This window comes from Diuraphis noxia, unplaced genomic scaffold (assembly GCF_037042655.1).
Source record: "Diuraphis noxia isolate RWA-SAM2 unplaced genomic scaffold, SU_Dnox_SAM2 contig0002, whole genome shotgun sequence".
NCBI classification, from domain to species: domain Eukaryota; kingdom Metazoa; phylum Arthropoda; class Insecta; order Hemiptera; family Aphididae; genus Diuraphis; species Diuraphis noxia.
The window spans coordinates 42,660,435-42,672,835 of NW_028301712.1; the positions used below are offsets into that span (position 1 = coordinate 42,660,435).

At 39.7% G+C, this 12,401-nt stretch overlaps 1 long non-coding RNA gene across 1 annotated transcript; it reads left to right on the forward strand.

Moving 5' to 3' along the window:
• Nucleotides 1-11,298: 11,298 nt before the first annotated feature.
• On the forward strand, nt 11,299-12,401 carry LOC149058487 (uncharacterized). Its single transcript, XR_016190478.1, has 3 exons — nt 11,299-11,924; nt 12,013-12,075; nt 12,216-12,401. It is a non-coding gene; the product is annotated as an uncharacterized LOC149058487 (long non-coding RNA).

Here is a 12,401-nt window from a genome sequence, read left to right on the forward strand (position 1 = left end):
TTCCTCTATTATAAATATGAATTTGTTTAGTTCCTCGTTTATTTAATATTAAAAGGAAATCGTTCAATTCCTCGTTCCTATAAAAAAGGAACTCGTCCTTTTCCTAGTTCCTCTAAAAAGTATCTGGTTCCTATATTTACCTTATTTTACATAAATACTGTGTAAAATTATTTTATTATCCTAAATATTTTTATTTTAAGTATAATTGTAAATTAATGTATACAAAATATTATTTAAAATTTATCTCAAATAGTGCATTATATATATTATGGGTACATTACAAAATAATTATTTTTTTTTTTATATTATTATTAAATTAAAGTGTTTCTGACATACAAGGTCATCGAACTTATTGATATAATAAAGAATTTTTAACATCATTAAGTTGTTAAGCGTAAATTAATTACATTATATACAGTAAATTACAAAGATGAATAAATAAATAATAAAATATGACATCATAATATTAGTTAATCTAAGTGTATTTTTTTTTTTTTTTTGTAAATCTTATTGGTGTTGAGAAAGGGCATCATGAGGACGTCCGCGCGCGCTTGAGACGCCGGAGGGTAGGCTTATCGCTGAGTTTGAAATATTTTGCAGTTTTGGCGTTGTTTAGTTGGCTAAAAAAATGTATTGAGAGATATTGTATGTAGGATTTAACCATCGGGAGTCTGAAGTCTGTATGAAGTGCTTCGTTTCTGACGAACCACGGCACGTTGGATATTATGCGTAGAATCTTACAAAATAATTATAATATTTATGTTCCTATTCCTAAAAATAAGGAATTAATTCACGTTCACTTTCATTATCTGACTTGATGAACGAAATTACAGATGTAGGTATTTGATGTATATTTACTGGATTACTGATGAAAATTGTTTATTGCAAAATATAAGGTATGGTCCGTATATGAAGACAGTTACCTTCATACATGCAGTTGCTGCTTTATTGAATATTGTATGAGTTAATTTATATTAAACATTTAATAATTAGATACTTTTAAACTTGTTAGCATTAAATTAGCAAAAAGTTAACATAATGTATTATTAGGTACACATTTATTCGAAAACTCTGAGTCAAACATTTCTGGAAGGGGCTTCCCCCAGAAGTTTTCCTTATGTGTTATTGTGAATTTATCCCAAAATATAATAAATATAATTATTCAATAATGGTTCAGTTTTTACCAATTCATTTTGAATAACATAAATGATATTAATAATGTTACTAGCGTGAACTTCAAATAATCGATTATTGTTTATTAATCATATAGGTACCAGAACTTTAGTACCTACACCATTACAGCATGTCAGCATATATTTTAGAGAATTTAATTATCTTAAACGCCCTATTTAAATGTTTTAAACCTGTTTTTATAGTCTTTTAACATTTTGTTTAATTTTATCGACTTTAATACTGCCAATTTTCATTTGAAACTTTGAAACATGTCCATACACGAATGTCCCTAGATTGCCTATCTGATTGGCCGTCAAAAATGTTATTGTTAATTAAAATTTTTAGAATATATTAAATACTATTACTTATAACTTGCCCATATAGTTCAAACTTCGAAAGATACTTGTCACAATAAATCATGCATAAATAGCAGTGTCGGCACGAAGGGTGTACACGAAGTGTGGCCGCATAGGGCATTAGGGCCTCGCGATATTTTTTTGGTGTTTTATTTTTTGATATTACCTAGGTATTATTATGACGTTTTTTTTACACACGCTGCGTGGTGAAGAAATAGACAATTAGAATAATAATTGAAGTGATGGCGAGAATAATATTTTAACAACTATGTTATCGTTGTCCTTGTCTGTTGTCCGTGAGATGGCGGGGGGGGGGGGGGGGGCTCGCAAATCATAGCACTGGAACTATACTCATTAACATATTATAATTGCAAATTTTAAATTAATTAACACCGATACGCTTAGAAATTAACATGACTTAGTAGATTTAATAAATTTAAATTATTTTACAATACTGAAACATTTTTAAATAAAATAAAAAACCTGAACATTTTTGAAACAGTTTAACATAAACGTAATACAGAATATAGTTTCGTTGTGCATTTTCTCTGGGTAATGTTAAATGATTCTCGAACCAGTTTGAATCAGCTTCAATGTTTCAATATTTGAATGTGTTCCAATGATTTAAGAAATTGTTGTCTAGCCTACACATCACAATTAATATTAAAAAATTCCCAATATTTTTACTTTTTTTTATTTCATGTGTTTTTCATATTTTCTACAGCATTTCCCCACATTCTACAAACAAAAATTTAGAGAAATAGCGAAGAAATATCATTGCCCATACAATTTTTATTACTTATTGTCACTAAGAAAAGTGCGATTAAATGTTTTACTGTATTACAGAAAATATTTTGAATCTATAGAACAAGTATCAATACACTTAATAACAACGAAGTGAGGAAACACCATTTCTTTTAAAAAAGTATAAAAGGTAATCATTGAAAGTACTATAGCGATCTAGTTAGTAATTTAAATATAAATAGTAATGTGTCAGCTAAACTAAATAAAGCCAGATTTTGGAAAGTATTTTGTCGGAATAAATTATAGTCAGCGTCGCTCCGGAATGCTTACACTTCACACTTCACGGACTTCAACAAAGCATGAAAGAATCGATATTTTAGGTGAGTTTGTTTTTATATTCTTTTGTAGCTTAAATTTATATTTTAGACTGAAAATAAATATTTAATGTCACGAAAAATATACTACCCAAGTGTTGTAGATGCAAATTTTATTCTTGAAATGCATATAAAATTCATATGACGCAGCGTCTTTTTGAACGTAGGACGTTTGCGCATCGCTTTCATTAAAAAGGCATAGGAAGTGTTTCCCTATACCTAGCTTTATTAATCATATTATGAGACTAGATTCATTATAAATTACGTGTCATTACTAATTATTTACCTATATAAAAAAGTATGTATAAAATTATTCAAATATTAATAAATATCATTATTTACTTTTCGTATAAATCTACAACCTTGGTTCCTAAACTTAAAACTTATAAGTTATCAGTAATTAATATTATTGTAATCTACATAATATTATCGGTGTATCATTCGGTCATGTCACTATAGTTGGTAGGTAGATACTTTTATATTGTTAAAAATATGTACGATATGTAAATGACCAATCAAATTTCTAATCTGAAGTACTAATTATGCGCAAACGACAAACTCCTGCAGTCTTTTTTCCGGTCGCCAGACGTATAATAGTATGGATTAATTACCTTTTTTGTTTTTTTTTTCGTTAGTATCGAGAACCGGAGGAGGAACCATGGTGCCAATACTTCTCCTCCGGCCCCCATCGTTTATTGATAAAAATAACCAATTACACATTTAGTAGCTGCGACGGGCCAGTCTCCCGTTCGCTAGCTATTACAATGGATGTTGTACAATAGTAAAGAACTTGCCTTCGGCTACATTTTTTTGAAACTTAACTATAGGTATGCGTAATTTTAATTAGTTCGGTGAATTCGGAGGTCTTTCTGTGGCCTGACGACGCCTTTCCTCATCCTCCTTCGTGGTAAGGATGTTTTCCACCATACGGTAAAAAAGTTTAAAAATTTCCTCGGCTTCTATGAGAACCGCTTGCCTATCGATTGGGTCCAGCGGCAGAGTCTCGAACACTGGACCGCAGATTATGTCGGGCACGTCGATGGTGTTCGGACGACGACCTAGCCGGGAGGTTAGAGCTTCCCGAAATCCTTCCCAGTAGACGCACTGGAATAATGTGTGTTCGGCGGTGTCCGAGTCGTCTGCACACTGCCAGCAACGTGGACTGGTGGCCCTGCCCATACGATGGAGGTACCACTGGAAACAACCATGGCCCGTGAGTGCCTGTGTCATGTGGAACGTCAGAGGCACCCACGGGACGGTCCTCCCCAGCCATCTCCCCAAGTCAGGGATGACGCAGCGCGTCCATGCGGCTTTTGAGGTTGCTTGCCATCTAGCCTGCCAGGCACCGATCGTAGCGTTTCTCGCTTCGCTTTTTGCGGTTGCTTTGGAAGGTCGTTGTTCGCCGGGTTCCAAAACGTCGCGTAGTCGAGACCTGATACTGCGTCTTTCCAATCCGAGCAGATCGGCGGGCGGCATGCAGGCCAGAACCAGAGCGGCCTGGTCCGACACGGTGCGGTAGGACCGGATCACCCTCATGGCGGCGGTCCTCTGTGGACGGATCAAGATCGCTCTCGTTCTGGCGACGTCTGTGATGGTGGAGATCCAGACAGGAGCGGCGTACAACAACTGACTTTCTACAACGGACGCTAGCAGCCTCCTCTTCCACTGAACCGGTCCACCTATGTTCGGCATAAGCCTGGACAGAGCAGCGGCTGAGCGGGCTGCCTTCGTTGCGACAGTGTTCGTGTGGGCTGCAAAAGTCAGACGCTTGTCCAGAATGACCCCGAGGTACCTGATTTCATTTCGCAGTGGGATCAGGTGGCCGTTGATCGTCAGTCGAGGTGGGACAAACGCCCGTCTCCGAGACAGGATCACCGCTTCACTCTTCTGATGAGCCAACTCCAGGCCCCTGCTACGCATCCAGTCGTCAATGGCCATGAGTGTGGGATTGATTGCGTCTTCGAGTTGCTGCCCGGTCACGGCCATTCCCACGACCGCGAGATCGTCCGCGAAGCCGACGAGCTGCACCCCGGGTGGCGTGTCCATCGTCAGGAGGGAATCATACGCGACGTTCCACAAGGCTGGGCCAAGAACGGAGCCCTGCGGCACTCCGCAGGTCACCGGCCTCTCCGCCATCTCTTCACCAGTCAGCAGCGTTCTATCAGTCAGCCAAGACCGAAGCATCTCCACCAGGTACTCCGGGGTGTTGATGTGCCTCAAAGCTGCATCGATTACAGGCCACCTCAAAGAATTGAAGGCATTCCTGACGTCCAGAGTCACCAAAACACAGATACTTTTCTTTCTCGGGGTGGTGGCTGCCTGTGCGGCGATGCCGAGTACCTTGCCAATTGCACACTCCGTGCTGAATCCTTTCCTGAAGCCAAACTGGTTAGGGGCTCTTCTTCGTCCCCCGTGCTCGTCCAGATGATCCTCGAGTCTTTGGAGAAGGAGCCTCTCGAGCAACTTGCCTGGGGTGTCTAACATGCAGATCGGCCTATAGCTCGACGGGGCGTCCGGAGGTTTGTCTGGGCCCTTACGGAGCAGCCCCAGCCGTGCCCTCTTCCAACATGTTGGAAACGTCAGCGCGTCGAGGCAGTCATTGAAAACGCTAAGGACTGCGCTGGGCTGGGCGGACACGGTAGCCCTGAGGATCTCATTGGGAATTCCCGAAGGTCCAGCTGACTTGCCCGATGCGAGTCTGTTGACTGCTCTGCTGAGTTCTTCTGGCTTGAATTCCGGAATGATTCTGGTAAACTCTATCGTGTTCAGCACCGGGTCAAACGCCTGAAAGATGTTGTGCACCGCTGCGGAAGGAGCCAAGCTCCAATCCGTGACGGGGGCTGCCGGGAACAGGAAATCGGCGATGACAGCCTCTCTGCCCCTGGAGTCCGCGGCTGGGTTGCGGGAGCCTAGTTTCTTCATTACGAGTTTATATGGTCTACCCCAGGGGTCGGAGTCGATCTGAGCGCAGAGGTCAGCCCAGGATTTGCTCTTCGCCTCTCGGATGGCTATGCGAAGCTTTCTTTTTGCAGCGATGTAGAAGTACCTCGCTTCCTGGACGCCAGGCTGGTTTACGTGTCTGAGGCAGGCTTGGTAGCGCCTGCGGAGGGCCAGGGATTGCCGCCGCAGCTCAGCGATCTCCTCCGACCACCAGTACACTTGTCGCCTGCCCTGGGGACCCGTTTTTTTTCTGGGCATTGATGCCTCACAGGTGCCGAACAGGAAAGTGTCAAGCGAATTCGCCGAGGACAGGGCTTTCTCAACGCATATGGGTCCGACTGTGGCTCCTAGGCGCGTGGTGCTGAGGTGACCGCGCAAGGCGTCAACGTTCAACTTCTTCACGGACCAGCCAGGGTGGGCATGGGCGGGGAGTTCGGCTTGAACTTGGGCCTGGGCCTGATTCGCCGTGCTGAAGCAGACGTAATTGTGGTCACTCAGGGTTTCCGTTTCAGGTACATGCCATCCCGTAACGTTGACACCTCGGTAAAATGTGACGTCTATTATTGAGGTGGCTGCCCCTCTCACGAAGGTGGGCGTGGTACCCGAGTTGGCCAGGATCAGTCCTAGGCTGGTGGCGAGATCGGACAACGGACCGCCTCTAGGGTTGTTAGTCCTCGAGCCCCATTCGATGTTCCAGGCATTGAAATCACCAGCCAGGATAATCGAGGCATTTCCCCTAGCGCGGATCGCCGCTTCGAGGTCGTCGAGGAAGAGTCCGTAGTCCAGCAGTGTGGCCCCAGGTCTGAAGTAGCAGCTAAAAACGGTCAGCTCACGGAAAGAGAGCCAAGCAAACCCGTTGCCGGAGCCCCGGCCATCGTGGCTGAGTGCTGTGTGACACGATGTTCCCACGGCGGCTTTGCGGTCGGCGCTGAAGCACCATCGATCTTCGTGCCCGTGATTGGTAGCTGGTTCAGACACAATGAGGATGTCCGCCCCGATCTCGTCCGCCGTCTGTGCCATGAGCTGCTCCGCTGACCAATTTGCGTTGAGATTAATTTGCAGGAAACTAATCATCTGACGTCTTTGCTCCACCCGACTGTTTCCTGGCAGCGCATGCGCCCGAGCCCGGCTTATGCGTGACCTTCTGCAGTCCGGCGTTTTCACACGCTATGCAACGGTCGTCCGCCTCGGTACAGTTCTTCATGGAGTGGCCTATCACACCGCATTTCCAGCAGGCGCCAGTCCTGTCTTCTGCTGTGCAGGTCCTGGCGTTGTGTCCGAAGGCCTGGCACCTGAAGCACCTCTCTGGTGGCTGCGTCCTGGGTCGGACCCGGCACATGGTCCACCCGATCGGAACTCTGGATATTTGGGTGGCAACGTGTTTAGGCATTTTTGCCGTGGCAATCTGTTGTCCAGATCGTGTGCCCCATATCCTGACATCACTGACTACGTCCCGGTCGATCTTGACGGTTGGGTCGCCTTGACCAGGGATGGCGTTACGGAGAGCCTCCAAAACTTCTGTTGCGGTGGCGGCTGCGTCGATGTCCAGCACCTCGACCTCCACTTGTACGCCGAGCTGAAGAACTTTACCCACGGTGTCTCCTAGCTTTAGCGACATGGCTGAGACTATGTGTTTGGCTGCTGTGACTGAGTTTCCTCCTTTGGGAAGCTCCAGAAGAAGACATCCATCCCGCGTCTGTCTCATGGTAACGCTGGTGCCGATCTCTGCTCTGGTCAGGCCACAATTGCGTACCGCCAATACTGTGTCTCTGTAACTCTTCCCGTCGGCATTTTTAATGAGTATCGCTGGTGGTTTTTTGGAAAAACCTGAAGGCTGCGAGCGGGAGCCGGCGGTGGGCTGACGCGCTGCCGTCGTCAGATTTTTCCCGGTGCGTCGGCTGACGACTTGGGACCAGTCTTCCGTGTCAGTTTCCATCGCGACGTCCGTCTGTACTTCCTGCGGGAGCTGGCCGCTTGGCAACTTTGGTTTCCGTGTTCTTCTACGAGCAGTTACCGCCTTCGACTCTATGACCACGTGACTATCCCAATAACCTGGGGTCAGAATCATGTCCGTGGAGGCATCAGCAGTGGAGACTTTCTTGTTGCTGGTATGTTCTCTGTGAAGTGGTCCGAACTCTGGTAGGTTCAGCACATTCCCCTTCTTCGAGAGAAGGGAATCTACCGTTTGGTGCGCCTCATCAGTTTGAACTAGCAGGCTATGTAAGTATCCCTTCAAGGAAACGTCCGCTGTTTTTTCGATGATTTTCTTGGTATCGGAGGCGGCTGCTTTAAGAATGGACCTCGTTTTGTTCAGTTTTTCTCTGAGTCTCACGCACCAGACGCTCCCGTTGACCTGAGGTGGTTCCAAGGTGGCTTGGGAGGTCTCTGTGGTCTTCATCTTTTTTTTCTCAGGCTCGAACGGGGCGCCGGAGCTCCAACTGAGGGCGTCTGCACCAGTCATTGCCGCCACGACCCGGTTAGTGAGGTCCATTTCACCGTCCGAGCTGGTGTAAGACATTGTGCTACCAAGGGCCCGAGCCCCGGGTCGCTGGTGCAATGTGTTGTCTTCGGCTGCCTGTTTGTTGGTCCGACTTGTCTTGTTCACTGTCCCGGCTGAACTGTTGTCTTGGTGGTCGCACACGAGGTCTAGTAGCCAACGGCTAGGTATCTGCGCATGTGCACGCGGAGAGCCTCGTGGTTGGTCACTGGGCGTGGTTTGGTGCGCCTGCGCGCACGGGAACGGACGTGGTTGGCCGCTGGGCGTGGTTACGCCTGCGTGCGTGTGGCTGCTGCTTTTGGACGCTGGGCGTGGTTTAGAACACACCTCGCGCACGGATTTGACGATGCCTTGGATAGTGACTTCCTCTGGAGAGCTACCGACCACTAGGTACGTCTGCTCTGAAGAGCTGCCACGACTCGACTGATGGATTAATTACCTACGTATAGGTTCTTGAAATATACATTTTGGTTCAATTAATAGAAATGATACATTTTATAACTGATAAGTCATAACTAATAATATGACACAATTTTATTTTATGACTACGGGTATTTTTTTCCAAATCCAATGTTAGAAGTTATAGGAAACTATTAATTTAGTGCAACATAAATATTATTGTTATACTATAGGTATATCATAGCTCAGTATAATCTTTATTGTTAATCTAGTGCAGTGATTGTCAACCTTTTTGGGTTCACGACTCCTTTATAGATTTTGAAATAAAATATAGGGCTAACATGCGAACATTTAAAATAAACAAATTTACGTTATTTGATGATTTTAATCTAATTTTAGTTAATGATAAATATTTAATTATTTTAATTATTAATAATAGGAAAAAAAATTTTGTGATCTATTTTTTTACGAGTACAATTTAAATTTAAATTTATTTTATTTTTAGTTTTAATTTCAAACGCGGCTCCCTTGATAATAACCGATGATGCCACTGAGAGCCGTGACGCGTAGGTTTAAAACCACTGACCTAATGGCTAATGTATAGATTATACTAACTTATAACCTTGTACAACTAAAAAAAAAGGTTCACTGAGTGATAAACTGCCTATCCTGAGTCTTGACTAGTCACCACCCCGTGTGCACGTTTATGAAAAATATACCTAATACTCTTATAGGTATTTTTATGAATAGTGTAGGACAATAGTACATACTCGTACATACAGGAGTTTAAACTTTCTTCAAAATTGTACAGTATAATATTATGTAATTATATTATAGATTACACATATACTTCATTGGAATCGAATTTATAATTTATTTTTGAATAAAAATATGTTAAAAATTGATAAATATTACATTGGAATAATATTTTTAGATTCTGAGCTGAGCGATGATGTGTGTTTTTTTTTTTTTTTGTTTTTGTCTGTCATAACGTTTTGGGGCAGTAAAAGTGCTTCGATTTTTGACTTCAGTACCTCGTTCAACCAGAAAGTGAATCTAGTTGGTTTGGTTTTTATATATATACCTATATATACAGGGTGATTTTTTTATCATGAACGACTCATTATTTCAAAAAGTATCAATGTTTTTGAAAATATTTTTTTACAAAGTTTCATGTTGTTAAAAAAACAACGTTTTTATTAAAAAATTAGGTTTTTAATATTTTTTATCCTTATATTTTTTTAAGTTTTTTACTTTTTTGAATGACAACCTAGAGTTTTAATTTCATATTCCAAAGCAGAATATTTTTCTAAGTATTTTGATACGTAAAAATCGAATTTTGGACGAGTAGTTTATGAGTTATAAGTATTATAAGTTTAGACAAGTGGAGCAGTGGACAAACATTTTGCGGGGTATCCCCGTACCACTCCACTCCGCAATCAAAACTTTAAATACTTATAACTCATAAATAGAGCAAGGACTTTCATGCATTTGCATATTTTTTCTGGTTAACTTTATTGTATGCTTGTTAAATAAAAAATACATTTCATAACGTTTATGATGAAATACTCAAAGTTTTTAGTGCATATTTTTGCATATTTGGACATTTTTTGGATTAAGGGGCATATTTTTGATTATAAGAGCATATTTTAAGCTTTTAGTGCATATTTTGATGGTTTGTCAAAAATCAAGCTCTTTGGTGAATATTTTTCATGAACTAAGGTTAACAAATATGCACCGATCACGTCAGTGGACGTCGAACGAAGTTTTTCGCAATATAAGAACCTGCTGACAGATAAAAGACGTTCTCTGCTATTTGAAAATATCAAAGAAATGTTAATAATTCAGTGCAATTCTAATTTAGGTAAGGTAAATATTTGAGAATAATTCATCAATTATTTTAAAATACCTTTTTTGTTTTATTAGGTGCAGAATAATAATTAAAAAGAACATACATCAATCATTCAAAACAGATTCCAAATCAATTTAATAAATAATAATATAAATCTAGTTAAAAATTATATAGAATAATAATAAAATTAATTTTTTTAAGGGCATATTTAACCGCATATTTTTAATTTTTTGATGCATAAGTGCATATTTTTAAATGCATATTTGATGATTTTTTAGTGCATGAAAGTCCTTGCTCTACGTCATAAACTACTCGTCCAAAATTCGATTTTTACGTATCAAAATGCTTAGAAAAATATTCTGCTTTGGAATATGAAATTAAAACTCTAGGTTGTCATTCAAAAAAGTAAAAAACTTAAAAAATTATAAGGATAAAAAATATTAAAAAACATAATTTTTTAATAAAAAACGTTGTTTTTTTAACAACATGAAACCTTGTAAAAAATATTTTCAAAAACATTGATACTTTTTGCAGTGGCGTAGCGTGTGCATATGCTGTGTATGCACAGCATACACTTCCCAAATTGAAATAATAATTTTTTTTTGTATTAATAATGTAATATTTTTATAAAAACATGTTAGATTGTATTAATTTAATATTTTATAATATTATAATATTTTGTATATTTTCTTCTAAGTACATTAGGATTGATTAATCCGCAACACTACGGCCGCGTCGCGCTATTGTCCGTCATATTTATATCTAATGGCTAATACCTATCATGTAACATGTTCATTATGTACGCAGTATGCACGTTGGCGATTGCATACTAGTACAGACATTTAGCGACAGCTATTTATATTTCTTATCGATAATATTAATAACAAAACATAGAATGCTCGTGGTCGTGTTTACGTCACTCGTGTATGCTGGATCAGTATTGCATACCGTATGCATAGAGCCGTCTATCGTATATTTTGCCGGCTATAATGTTATATTAAAAAATTATTATTTAAAGTTGTAAAGTGCGTATAATTAATTTATATTATAAGTGTGACATATCGTTTTTAAATTAAAACTATTTAAACTAGTTTCGAGTTATATTTTAAGACTACGTTAGTTATATTTTAAGGCTACGCTTTTATTAACTTACAACTTCAATGCATACACTAAGCTGAAACGCACGCTACGCCACTGACTTTTTGAAATAATGAGTGGTTTATGATAAAAAAATCACCCTGTATATAAAAATGGATTTCTGTCTGTTTGTCCAAATATATGCATTTCTAAACGGCTGAACTGATTGCGATGAAATTTGGTACAGAGATATATCAGAACTATGGTCAGAAGATAGATTAAATTAAATAGCGATAGACCTAAATATCATTCAATCGAATATTTGAATTATTCTTAGTCTGTTCTCGATAAAACGAATTAAATTACATAATGTTTAACTATAAATTGAATATCGTTGTATGTATGATTATTATTTAGTATATTTTAACCTTTATCTATCTATATGTATAAAAGTATACTGCTAGAAAAATCACATGAAAAGAATTTAGCACACAGTTTGAACCATATAAGAGGCAAGATTATTTTTTTTTTAAACTTGTGTATAAATGATCACATTTATTGCATATGTTATCATTATAAATGGTATGTAATTTGTTTTAGGTCATTCAAGACGATATAGAATCATTTATTTTCAGCAAAAAACCAAGAATGTTGATACCGGAGGTAAAGAAGAATAGACTTTATATAAGATATAAGATATATAAGAATATGAGTTCATAATATTTTTTGCATATATGTAGCCTGTTTGTTGTTAGGAATAAAATATTATAGTAAATATTATAACTCATGCTCTTTTATTTTAGATGGTGAAAAACTTTGCCGATAAAAAGAAGAATCAACCCTTGGTTCTTTTAAATGAGATATTTAACTGTCCAAATTTTATAACCACCGTCGTCAAAAATCCTCCATCAGTAATCTTGGTAGAATTTATGATAGATGGAAATATTTTTTTTGCATTTGGTAATATTTTTGTATTGTAACATTATATT